A 13677-nucleotide genomic window follows, 5' to 3' on the forward strand; every position below is an offset into this window, starting at 1 on the left:
TAGTTTCCTTGTGACACAGGCAAGTAGGCAACCCATTCATAGCCTCCACTAATGTGGTTCTTAAGTTGGACTCTTGCAGGTACAGTAAAGAATCCTTCTGATTGCACCCTCATCGCCATGAGAAACCGGCAGGCAAGGACTGAATCATAACCATAAATCTGCTCCCCATTATACAGCAGGGACAGTAAAGTTAAGGGTTTTAATGAGGAATCTACATGGCATTCAGTAAATATTTCCAGTTAAAACTCTTAATACATTCTACCAGTGGTAATTAATATGGTGCTCTAAATGTGATATAAATTTCGCTCAGAGGCAAGGTATAAAAAATGGATTAATAGGTTTCAACTTTTACTTTTCAATATTGCTGTCGTCATACAACATGACTGGTGGAGAACTGACTGATAGTACAGATAATTACTTTGTGATAAAATCAGTGGTTCATTAATGATTTAAGGCCGGTCTGCTGAGTCTGACTTGTTTGTTCTATGTACAGGAAAAACTGAGACACAACAACAGAAGGCTCTCAGATTTCTAGAGAATGGGTCAAGTGTAACTCTTAGTTTCAAGCCAAGCATTGGCAAATAATGCAAATTTACTGTTTGCAAGAGGATTATTAAAAGTATCAAAGTCAGAGACGATGATGCCTGGGCAGTGATAAAAAAAAATTAAATCTGGTGTTTTACAAGAAGGATGAGAAAACATGCAACCAGTTTTAATTATAGATTCTCCCACTACAGAGCACCTTCAAAACCTAATTTACACTAACCTTCAGGTTATATGATTAAATAAAGCAGTTTTTCCCATTCAATTACACAGCGATAATTGGCTATAATCAACAGTAATGAAGGGCAAAAGGGTAACCCAATAAGTGCAAAACTACATTTTAAGTTCTTTGGAAGTATTAAAAGCAAAACACTCAGCAATCAATTGTTAAATGGAAGAGTGTGGAGTTTTAACACCTTCAATTTTCCTCTGCAAAACCTTTGCCTGAAGAGAGGCTGCACTTCCATTGGTATTCAGCGCTGTTTACATGTGATTTCCAAATACAAATCTAATCTGAGTTTGTCTGATGCTACTTCTCCTCTATGCCTTTTAAAAAAAAATCCAGACCAGATCAGTTCACAGCTCAGTTGCCAGCTCTAGCCATTTTGTTTTAGGTTAAGTGTGGCGCTAGCGAACACATTATCATTAGGTTTGGAGTAGTTATGGAAAAGGACAACGAAAAATCAAAGTGAAAGTTCTCAAATTGGAAGATGACCAATTTTAGTGAAAAGGGATCTGGCCCAGCTGGATTGCAAACAAAGATTGGAAGGTAAAACAGTAAATGAGCAATGGGAGGCCTTCAAAGAGGAGATTGTTTGGGTACAGACTAAATACATCCCCACGAGGGGGAAATTAAGGGCATCCAAAGCTAGAACTCCCTGGATGACTACAGTCAAAGAGATTAGAATGTAACAGAAAAAAGGAGGTTGATGATAGATATGAGGTTCATTATAAAGTAGAGAATCAAGCTGAATACAGAAAGTACAGAGGAGTACTAAAAAAGGAAATAACAGGGGTAAAGTGAGTGTATGACAACAGATTAGTGGGTAATATAAAAAGAAACCCAAAAGTTTTTTTACAAAACACATAGATAGTAAAACGGTAGTCAAAGGATGGGTGGGCCAATTAGGGGCCAAGAAGATCTTCTTGTCGAGGCAGAGGACATGGCTGAGGTACTAAATGAATACTTTGCTTCTGTCTTCATTAATGAAAAGGATGCTGCCAATGTCACATTAAAGCAGTGGGTCGAAGTAAAATTGGAAAGGATAAAAACAGATAAAGACGAGCTATTTAAAAGGTTGGCAATGCCCAACAGTACAAAAATCACCAGATACAGATACAATGCAACCTAGGCTGCAGAAGGAATTAAGGATGGAAATTGAAGAGGCTCTGGCCACAATCTTCAAATCCTCAGATATGTTAGTGGAGTCAGAGGTCTAGAGGACTGCAAATGTTACACCCCTGTTCAAAAAAGGGCTGAGGGATAAACCCAGCAACTACAGACCAGTCAGCCTGATGCAGGTGGGGGGAAACGTTGAGACAATAATCCAGGACAAAATTGACACTTGGAAAAATATGGGTTAATAAATGAAAGACGGTACAGATTTGGAAAAGGCAAATCATGTTTGACTAACTCAACTGAATACTTTGATGAACTGAGAGGGCAGATGAAGATAACGCAATGAATGTTGTGTTTATAGACTTTCAAAAGACGCTTGGATAAGGTATCACATAATAAACAAGTTTGCAAAATTGAAGTCCATGGAATTAAAGAGGTAACAGCTGCATGGACATGAAATTAGCAAAAGGACAGAAAGCAGAGAGTACCAGTAAATGGTTGCTTCTCAGACTGGAAGGAAGTATACAGTGGCATCCTCGGGGCTCAGCATTAGGACCACTGCTCTTTTTGATGTATATTAATGATCAGGACTTGAGTATACAAGGAATAATTTCAAAGTTTGCAGGTGATATGAAATTCAGAAATGTAGAAAACAGAGAGGAGAATAGTAACAGACTTCAGGAGGACACTGACTGGAGAAATGGGCAGGCACATGGTAGATGGTATTTACTGAAGAGTAGTGTGAATTGATTCATTTTGATAGGGAGAATTAGGAGAGGCAATATAAACCTTATGGTACAATGTTAACAGCGTGTAGGAACAGGAACCTGGGGATGTACATACACAAATCTTTGAAGGTGGCAAGCTAAGTTGAGAAGGCTGTTAATAAAGCATATGGGATTCTTAGCTTTTATAAATAAAAACAAAGTACAAAAGGAAAGAAGTTATGTTAAACGTTTATAAAACACTGTTATGGTCAAGTGATGAGGGGTTGAAGGGCTTCCCTCTCCTTGTTAGTCTACAACCGGTTTAATCTGTTCTTAAACTGGACGTACTGCCCAAATAAGCAGATGTTTGATTACTTACTTGCTATGATCATAACGAGAACCAATCGGACAGGTTTTCTTGAGTTAACAATGAAAGAGGTTAAATTTATTGTACCTAAACTGAACTAATAAAATAATAAACAACGTGCCAACTTTCACACACTAGAGGTTTACACACACACACACACACACAAATAAGTTAGAGTCAGGAAAGGTAGACTGGTTGAAATAGAGTCCATAACAAAAGTTTTACACTGTGTGGATTTTGGTGATTTGGCTAGCTTCTAGTTGAATTCGGTGGTCCTGAGGCTTAGTTTGAAGAGGTAGACGGCTGGTTCTGCGAGTCTCTTGGAGACGGTGATGCAGATGATTTCCTCCAACAGGGTTTCTGATTATAGCAGGAGTATGCAAAGGCAGTCAGTCAACAAGCAGGATTTGAAAGCTTTCAAGTTGGAATGGAGAGAGAGAGGAGGGGGACCCCCACTTAGGGTCTGCTCATGTCAGAGTCCAGTTGCTTCTCCCCTGCTGCAGAGAAAAACACCAGCTTAAAACCACAGATGAGGAGGGGCTTGTCACATGACAGTCACTCAGTCATTCAAACATAGCAGCTAGCAGGATTTCTCTGCTTGCTGAGAGAATAGGTAGTTCCTTTAAACTTCCTGGGTCTTGGTTCTTGCTTGAGACTGAGCAGACATTTTGTTTCTCTCCTCACAGTCCTGTGCAATGTAGCAAACTAGGTGACCATCTTAAGCTGAAAGGATGACTTTGCAGTCTGCTTGACTTTTAAAAATGTCTTTAAAAAAATACAAATTCAGATCTCCAGCTAGTGGATCAAAGAAAATTATCATTCAACAAAACACATTGGCGTAACACCTCCTCACCATGCAAAATGAAATGGGACAGCAGGAACATTTCATTATGGGGTCACAAAGTAAAAAGAAACTGTACACACACACTCATCACTCTCACTGCCTTGGCCATACTCTAGTTTTTTTCATCCAGGATTGTGCATGAGCACAAGTGGGGAACTCCAACTGCTCTGATTGGTTCAAACATGGACAAAAGGGCTGAACTCAAGAGGTGAGGTGAGAGTGACTGCCCTTGACATCAAGGCAGCATTTGACCGAGTATGGCATCAAGGAGCCCTAGCAAAACTGAAGTCAATGGGAATCGGGGGGAAAACTCTCTGCTGGTTGGAGTCATGCCTAGTGCAAAGGATGATGGTTGTGGTTGTTGGAGGTCAATCATCTGAAATCTAGGACATCACTGCAGGAGTTCCTCAGGGTAGTGTTCCAGGCTCAACCATCTTCAGTTGCTTCATCAATGACCTTCCTTCAACCAAAAGGTCAGAAGAGGGGATGTTCGCTGATGATGCACAATGTTCAGCACCATTCGCAACTCCTCAGATACTGAAGCAGTCCATGTAGAAATGCAGCAAGACGTGGACAATATCCAGGCTTGGGCTGATAAGTGGCACATTCGTGCCACTCAAGTGCCAGGCAATGACCATCTCTAACAAGAGAGAATTTAACTATCTCCCCTTGACATTCAATGGCATTACCATCGCTGAATCCCCCACTATCAACATCCTAAGGGCTACCATTGACCAGAAACTGAACTGGAGTAGCCATATAAATACAATGGCTACAAGAGCAGGTCAGAGGCTAGGAATCCTGCGGCGAGTAACTCACCTCCTGACTCCCCAAAGCCTGTACACCACCTACAAGGCACAAGTCAGGATTGTGATGGAATACTCTCCACTTGCCTGGATGCGTGCAGCTCCAACAACACTCAAGAAGCTTGACACCATCCAGAACAAAGCAGCCTGTGTGATTGGCACCCCATCCACAAACATTCACTCCCTTCACCACCGACGCACAGTGGCAGCAGTATGTACCATCTACAAAATGCACTGCAGCAACGCACCGAGGCTCCTTAGACAGCACCTTCCAAACCCACAACCTCTACCAACTAGAAGGACAAGGGCAGCAAACGTATGGGAACACCACCGCCTGCAAGTTCCCCTCCAAGTCACACACCATCCTGACTTGGAAATATATCGCTGTTCCTTTACTGTCGCTGGGTCAAAATCCTGGAACTCTCTTACTAACAACACTGTGGGTGTACCTACCCTACATGGACTGCAACGGTTCAAAAAGACATCTCACCACCATCTTCTCAAGGGCAATTAGGGATGGGCAATAAATGCTGGCCTGGCCAGCAATGTCCACATCCTAAACATGAATTTAAAAAAAAAATCAGCTTGTGCTCCAGCAACACTGAATTTCCTCATGCATTTCTACAATATCTTCCTTCTTCAGTTTTTCTACATGTGAACTCAACCTTGGATTCAGAGTTGTTCATAACTTTGCGAAAATCATCCAGTGCTTGTTGTACATTTTTTTTCTGTGCTCATCCAGCCTGGCCCACAATTCCTCCTCAGTAGGATACTTGACTTGCAGTCAGAATCACCACACAAACCTGCCACAAAAGCCTTTTTGGGCTTAGGGCTTTCCTTTGGCTTTTCTGTGTCTCCCTTAAGAATTTAAATCTTTAATTTCTAGGTCTTCATTCTGAATTTCCTCCTGAACCTGGGTCAGTTTCCTGGGCCCTCGTGCTTAGGGATTTTGCTTTATGGGAAGGGTCTCTCCTATATTCACATCATGTCGGGTTAGGGTTGTACACCCTGGTTTGTCCCTGCAGATCCCTTTAAATGCTGTGAGCAGCCTTGTTATGTCTCCTCTCTGTTCTGCGTTTAAATAGGAGAGTACCGTGTCTAATTTCCCTAACATTTCAGTGTTAGCTAACCATACGGTAGGGGTTAGATTTGGGAATCTTCCAGGCCTCCCTGTAACTCATTCTCACTGTCCCTTTCGCTCTCCTCTTTCCTGACTGCCTAACGGACTTGTGCTTGTTTGTCCCCTTCCTGGCTGCAAAAAAAAACGCGCCAAAACCCGTGAATTACCTTCTGTTTCGGCAGACCAGGGGACTGCTGGGTAAGTTAAAACCTATATATTTGGGCAGTGGCTGAACCCGAGACACTACACGTGTAGTGTCTCCCACCCACCCTCCTCCTCTAACCAAAAAAAAAAGAACTCTGGTGTGTTGATAAGGTCAGCTTTTTTATTTCTTCTGTATCGTGTGATTGGTTAAAAATTTACTTTCTTTTTTTACTTTCTTTTTTTGATTTATCTATTAATTGGTTATTTGAAAAAGACCATAGCAGAGAAGTATCATAAATTATTTAACTCATAAATTTATATAAAGTAATAAAGTAATTAACTAAGTAGAGATGGCTGGGCAGGTGATGTGCTGCAGCTGTATGATGTGGGAGCTGGCTGACCCCATTGTGAACGGCAGGGACCACATCTGCAGCAAGTGTTGGTTGCTGGAAGAACTCTGGCTCAGAGTTGATGATCTGGAATCGGAGCTTCAAACACTGCGGCACATCCGGGAGGGGGAGAGTTACCTGGACGTTTTGTTTCAGGAGGCAGTCACACCTGGTAGATTAAGTAATTCAAATTCAGTTAGTGATCAGGGACAACAGGGTGTGATTGCAAGTGAGGCAGGTAGGGGGATCCTGAGTTCAGGAGTGGAGGAACCTCAGCCTTTGACCTTATCCAACAGGTACGAGATACTTGCTCCCTGTGTGGATGAGGAAAAGGGCTGCGGGGAGGATGAGCCAACTGACCATGGCACCATGGTGCAGAAGGCCATTCAAGAGGGGGGAGCAAAAAGACAAGTGGTAGTTATAGGGGATTCTATAATTAGGGGGATAGATAGTATCCTTTGCACGCCGGATCGGGAGTCCCGCATGGTGTGTTGCCTGCCCGGTGCCAGGGTGCAGGACATCTCTGACCGGCTTGAAAGGATATTGGAGCGGGAGGGGGAGGATCCAATTGTTGTGGTCCACGTTGGGACTAACAACATAGGCAAGGCTAGGATGGAGGACCTGTTTGGGGATTATAAAGCACTAGGAACGAAATTAAGGAACAGGTCCTCGAGGGTCATAATCTCCGGATTACTGCCCGAGCCACGTGCAAATTGGCTTAGGGATAAGAATATTAGGGAAGTAAACACGTGGCTAAGGGAGTGGAGTGGGAAAGAGGGGTTCCATTTCATGGGGCATTGGCATCAGTTTTGGAACTGAGGGGATCTGTACCGATGGGACGGTCTCCACTTGAACCGATCTGGAACCAGTGTTCTAGCGAAACAGATAAATAGGGTGGTCTCTAGGACTTTAAACTAGTGACTCAGGGGGAAGGGAAAGGGAAAACGACAGGGAGTATGATGGTAAATAAAAAGGTAAGCAGCAGGTTAACATGTGTGCAGGAGGGTTTAAGTTCAAGGCAGACTATGAAAGAAGCAGAAAGGAAGGATAACTCAGGAGCTATTAATGGAGATGTTGGAAATCATGAGGGTAAGAAAGATAGCATAAAGGCACTTTACCTGAATGCTCGTAGCATTCGTAACAAGGTTGATGAGTTAACGGCACAAATCATCGCGAATGAATATGATTTGGTAGCCATTACGGAGACATGGTTACGGGTTGGTCACGACTAGGAGTTAAATATCCAAGGGTACCAGACTATTCGGAAGGACAGACAGGAAGGTAAGGGAGGTGGTGTAGCTCTGATATTCAAGGACGACATCAGGGCGGTGCTGAGAGATGATATAGGTTCTATGGAGAATGAGGTTGAATCCATTTGGGTGGAAATTAGAAACTCTAAGAAGAAAAAGTCATTGATAGGCGTAGTCTATAGGCCACCAAATAATAACATCACATTGGGGCGGGCAATAAACAAAGAAATAACTAATGCCTGTAAAAATGGTACGGCAATTATCATGGGGGATTTTAATCTACATGTAGATTGGTCGAACCAGCTCGGTCAGGGTAGCCTGGAGGAGGAGTTCGTTGAGTGTATCCGTGATAGTTTTCTTGAACAGTATGTAATGGAACCGACGAGGGAGCAAGCTATCCTAGATCTAGTCCTGTGTAATGAGACAGGAATAATTAATGACCTCATAGTTAGGGATCCTCTTGGAAGGAGTGATCACAGTATGGTTGAATTTAAAATACAGATGGAGAGTGTGAAGATAAAATCCAATATCAGGGTCCTGCGCTTGAACAAGGGGGACTACAATAGAGTGAGGGAGGACTTGGCTAAAGTAGACTGGAAACAAAGATTTTATGGTGGGACAGTTGACGAGCAGTGGAGGACTTTCAAAGCAATTTTTCAAAGTGCTCAGCAAAAGTATATTCCAGTGAAAAGGAAGGACTGGAAGAAAAGGGGTAATCTGCCATGGGTGTCTAAGGAAATAAGGGAGGCTATCAAATTGAAAGAGAAGGCATACAAAGTGGCCAAAAACAGCATGAAACTAGAAGATTGGGAAAACTTTAAAGGTCAACAGAAAGCCACAAAAAGAGCTATAAAGAAAAGTAAGATAGAACATGAGAAAAAACTAGCACAGAATATAAAGACTGATAGCAAAACTTTCTATAAATATATAAAACGAAAAAGAGTGGCTAAAGTAAACGTTGGTCCTTTAGAGGATGAGAAGGGGAATTTCGTTATGGGATATGATGAAATGGCCGAGGCATTGAACAGGTATTTTGTATCGGTCTTCACAGTGGAGGACATTAATAACATGCCAGTAATTGACAAAGAGACGAACGTAGGTGAGGACCTGGAAACAACCATTACTACGGAAGAGGTAGTGTTGGGCAAGCTAATGGAGCTAAGGATTGATAAGTCTCCTGGCCCTGATGGAATGCATCCCAGGGTACTAAAAGAGATGGCGGGAGAAATAGCCGATGCACTGGCGGTAATTTTCCAAAATTCGCTGGACTCTGGGGTAGTCCCAGCAGATTGGAAAACAGCAGATGTGACGCCACTGTTTAAAAAGGGAGGTAGACAAAAGATGGGGAATTATAGACCGGTTAGCTTAACCTCTGTAGTGGGGAAGATGCTTGAGTCGATTATCAAGGAAGAAATAGCAGGGCATCTCGATAGAAATTGTCCCGTTGGGCAGACGCAGCATGGGTTCATGAAGGGCAGGTCATGCTTGACAAATCATTTGGAATTCTATGATGACATTACGAGCAAGGTGGACAATGGGGACCCAGTGGATGTGGTGTACCTAGATTTCCAAAAGGCCTTCGACAAGGTGCCGCACAAGAGGCTGCTGCATAAGATAAGGATGCATGGCGTTAGGGGTAAAGTATTAGCATGGATAGAGGATTGGTTGACTAACAGGAAGCAGAGAGTGGGGATAAATGAGTGCTATTCTGGTTGGCAATCAATCACTAGTGGTGTGCCTCAGGGATCGGTGTTGGGACCGCAATTATTTACAATTTATATAGATGATTTGGAGTTGGGGACCACGTGTAGGGTGTCAAAGTTTGCAGATGACACTAAGATGAGTGGCAGAGCAAAGTGTGCAGATGACTGTGAAACTTTGCAGAGGAACATAGATACATTGAGTGAGTGGGCAAAGGTCTGGCAGATGGAATACAATGTTAATAAATGTGAAGTCATTCATTTCGGTAGGAGTAACAGTAAAAAGGATTATTACTTGAATGGTAAAAAGTTGCAGCATGCTGCTATGCAGAGGGACCTGGGTGTCCTTGTGCATGAATCGCAGAAGGTTGGTCTGCAGGTACAGCAAGTAATTAGGAAGGCAAATGGAATTTTGTCCTTCATTGCTAAAGGGATTGAGTTTAAAAGCAGAGAGGTTATGTTGCAGCTGTATAAGGTACTGGTGAGGCCGCACCTGGAGTACTGTGTGCAGTTTTGGTCTCCTTACTTGAGAAAGGATGTACTGGCACTGGAGAGGGTGCAGAGGAGGTTCACTAGGTTGATTCCGGAGTTGAGGGGGTTGGCTTATGAGGAGAGACTGAGTAGATTGGGATTATATTCATTGGAATTCAGAAGAATGAGGGGGGATCTTATAGAAACATATAAAATTATGAAGGGAATAGATAAGATACAAGTAGAGAGGATGTTTCCACTGGCAGGTGAAGCTAGGACAAGAGGGCATAGCCTCAAGATTAGAGGGAGCAGATTTAGGACTGAATTAAGAAAGAACTTCTTCACCCAGAGGGTTGTTAATCTATGGAATTCCTTGCCCAGTGAAGTAGTTGACGCTTCTTCAGTGAACGTTTTTAAAGCTAAGGTAGATATCTTTTTGATCAATAAAGGAATTAAGGGATACGGTGAGAGTGCGGGTAAGTGGATCTGAGTCCACGAAAAGATCAGCCATGATCTTATTGAATGGCGGAGCAGGCTCAAGGGGCCGGACGGCCTACTCCTGCTCCTAGTTCTTATGATCTTATGGCTGTGATACAGTTTTAACATATTGATGTGGCACATCAGGGGTTGCAATTATATAATTCACCTGGCTAATTCTCTTTGTTGCTCTGTACGGGCCACAGTATCGGGCTTTCAATGGTTCTCCCTGTATGTAATAGCACTAACACATCTCTGGGCTGAAATGTTCTGGCCTTGGCATGTTTATCTGCCTGCCTTTTCATAGCTGTCTGGGTGGTTTTTAGCTGTTCCTGAGCCACCACACAGGCTCCCGCGAACCATTCTTGGAACATGGAGATGTAGTCTAACAGGGAAGATTCATCTCTGTGTCCCAAAAACCTCGTCTTGATTAGTTTAGCAGGACCTCTCACCTCGTGTCCATAAACTTATTCAAAGGGACTAAAGCCAGTGGACTCATTAGGTGAGTCTCTGGTAGCAAGCAGAAGAAATCCCAGCCCTTTTTTCCAGTCATGGGGGTACTCATAGCAATATGATCATTGTCTTTAGGGTCTGGTGGTACCACTCCAAAGCCCCTTGTGACTGTGGGTGGTAGGCTGAGGACTTTAGCTGGGTTATGCCCAGATTACCCACGAACTTTTGAAAAATATTGGACATAACATTTGTGCCTTGATCTGACTGAATCTCAACAGGCAGCCCATATCGGGTGAAGAATTGGGTTAGCCCCTCCACCACTACCTTGGCAGAGATAGTTCTTAGAGGGATAACCTCTGGAAATTGAATAGCCACATCCATAATGATGAGAAGATACTGGTAGCCCCCTTTTGTTTTCGGCATGGGTCCCAAACAATCTACCAGCAATCTGCTAAACGGTTCCGCAAAAGCTAGTATGGAAATTAGGGTACAGGTTTTATTGCAGGTTGAGGCTTCCGCACAACCTGGCACATGTGACAAGTCATACAGAACTCCACCACATCCTTGCGGAGTTGTGGCCGCTGAAAATGTTGTTTGATGGGACTTGGGTTTTCCTGATACTGACATGTCTGGCCATTGGAATCTTGTGGGCTATTCTCAATATTTTCCTAGGGTATCTCGGCGGCACCACTACCTGGTGAACCACTGTCCACTCTTTGTCTGCAGGTCTATGAGGAGGTCTCCACTTCCTCAATAGCACCTCATCCTTTAAAAAGTAGCACTCTGGAACTCCCTCTGCTTCAGTTTCAGTTTGGGCAGTCTGTGCTAACCTTTTTAACCCTGGGTCGGCTTGCTGAGCTTTGACCAAGGAAGATCTGTTTAACCCATCCTCTGGGTCCTCTAATTTCCCAAAGAAGGTTTCAGATAACCAGACAGTTGGTTCATCTGTCTGCAATGCCAGTTCTGCCTCCTCTGCTTGTTTGGCCATGGACTGGGTCACCACACAGTCAGGAGAAATGCCAGGGACCTTTTCCTGTAACTGCTCTGTCTCCCTGACCTCTTTCGGTCTTTCTAACACCACAGGGGAAGCTACCACCTTTGCCCTCACCAGGTAAACTTGGGACAATCCCCACAGTTACCGGTCCTGAAACAAGGTCGCACTTCAGGTGCATCCGATATAAAGGTATGGGCATATATTTTCCTCCTGTACTGTTTACTAGCACTCTAGCATTCAAAATCTTAGGTGACTCTCAGGGATTTTGTTGCGTGTTCCCACACTCTCAGTGGTAGATTTACTGGGTTTTACTGCTGCAGTTAAAGCCACAACCTGGTCTGCTATGCTTTCCATCAGGGCCCCTTTTACTGCACTGGCCTGGTGTACCCTGACTAAACCTATGGGTTTTCCCCATAACTTCAGGCAGTCAGCTTGAAGGTGACCTGCCTTGTTACAATGGAAACATACAGGCTTCTGGACGTCACTCCTTCTCTGAGTATCTTCCTTTCTGGCCCGAGGAGGGCCCCCTGTGTTTCCAGCTCTTCCTTCTCGCTCATGGCAGTTCATCCTCCTATCACTCTCCCACTTTCTAACCTTTTCAGGTTTGTGGAGGTGACTAGGGAAGGGCTTCCCTTGGGAAAAGGGCTTGTGAATAAGTGTTTAATCATCAGCCAGGATTGCTGCCTTCCTGGCTCTTGGAACTTTTGTTTCTCCATGTAGTTTCTTATGGAAAGGGGAAGCAAGTTTTTGAACTCCTTGAGGAGGATCATCTCTCTGAGATTTTCATAGGTGGACTCTATATTAAGTGCCCGTATTCATCGGTTGAGAGAGAGTTGCTTAACCCTTTCGAACTCTTTGTACGTTTGTTCCGGCTGCTTTTGGGCGGGTTCGGAACCTTTGACGGTACGCCTCAAGGACGGGTTCATAGGTGCCCAGAATAGCATTTTTAGTCATGTCATAATCTGATGAACTCTCATCAGACAACAGTGAATAAACCTCATAGGCTTTTCCTGGTAGTCTGCTTTGCAATACTACTGTCCAGCTGTCTACTGGCCACTTCAACTGTTTTGCAAGCTTTTCAAAAATGATGAAAAATGTTTCCACATCTCCCTCATTGAACTTTGGTATCAACTGGGAGAGCGTTAAGAGTTCAGCACCCAGTCCTGAGCTAGGGGTAATTCCCTCACTAACACTGCCTTCACTGGGTACACGGGGTCTTCCCCTATTCAGTTTGAGCTGCCTTAACTTGAATTCCTTCTCCTCCTTCCGTTCCTGGAATTGTCTTTCTTCCTCCCTTTCCCGGAATTCTCTCTCCTCTTTCTCTCTCTGAAAAGCTCTTTCTTTCTCCCTTTCTTGAAAATCTCTCCGCTCTTTCTCCTTCTGGAATTCTAATTCTAGTCTCCTCTGTTCTAGTTGTAACTTAGCTAATGTTACTTTGTCTGCTTCAGATTCTATGCCTGTCTCTGGTTCTTCAGTGTCAATTTTAAAATGGTTGGACACAAGTTTTAGGATTTCAGGCTTCCAAGCTCATGGACGGATAGTAATCTCTAATGGCCCAGCTATATTCTTCAACTCTTCAACAGATAGGGCTTTTAGCCTGGCCCAAGTTACTTCATTCTGTTCTAGGAACCTACTGGCCTTGAATGTGGACATTTTAGAACTCTAGCACTGAAAACCACAAGAAAACCTGTATTGAAGTTTTTAATTATTGCTAGGGATCAATTTGGATTCCTGCTCCCAATTTCCCGTGTGTCTTTGGGTTTTATCCGAGACATAAGCCCCCTGATTTCTGGTACGGTCAAGTGAGGAGGAGTTGAAGGGCTTCCTTCCCTCTTTTCCCTCTCCTTGTTAGACTACAACAGGTTTAATTCTTTCTTAAAGTGGATCTACTGCCCAGTTCAGTAGGTATTTGATTATTTACTTGCTACGATCATAACAAGAACTAATCGGACAGGTTTTCTTGAGTTAACAAAGAAAGAGGTTAAATTTATTGTATCAAAACCACACGAATAAAATAATAAACATCGCGCCGTCACTCACACACACTAGTTTACACACACACAAATAGGTTAC

At 43.4% G+C, this 13677-nt stretch overlaps 1 protein-coding gene across 12 annotated transcripts in view; it reads right to left on the bottom strand.

Moving 5' to 3' along the window:
- map2k5 (mitogen-activated protein kinase kinase 5) overlaps positions 1-13677 on the bottom strand; it is a 352983-nt gene that overhangs the window by 139543 nt on the left and 199763 nt on the right. The gene's annotated exons all lie outside the window — the stretch shown is intronic.

This window comes from Heterodontus francisci, chromosome 38 (genome assembly GCF_036365525.1).
Source record: "Heterodontus francisci isolate sHetFra1 chromosome 38, sHetFra1.hap1, whole genome shotgun sequence".
Taxonomy (NCBI): Eukaryota; Metazoa; Chordata; class Chondrichthyes; order Heterodontiformes; family Heterodontidae; genus Heterodontus; species Heterodontus francisci.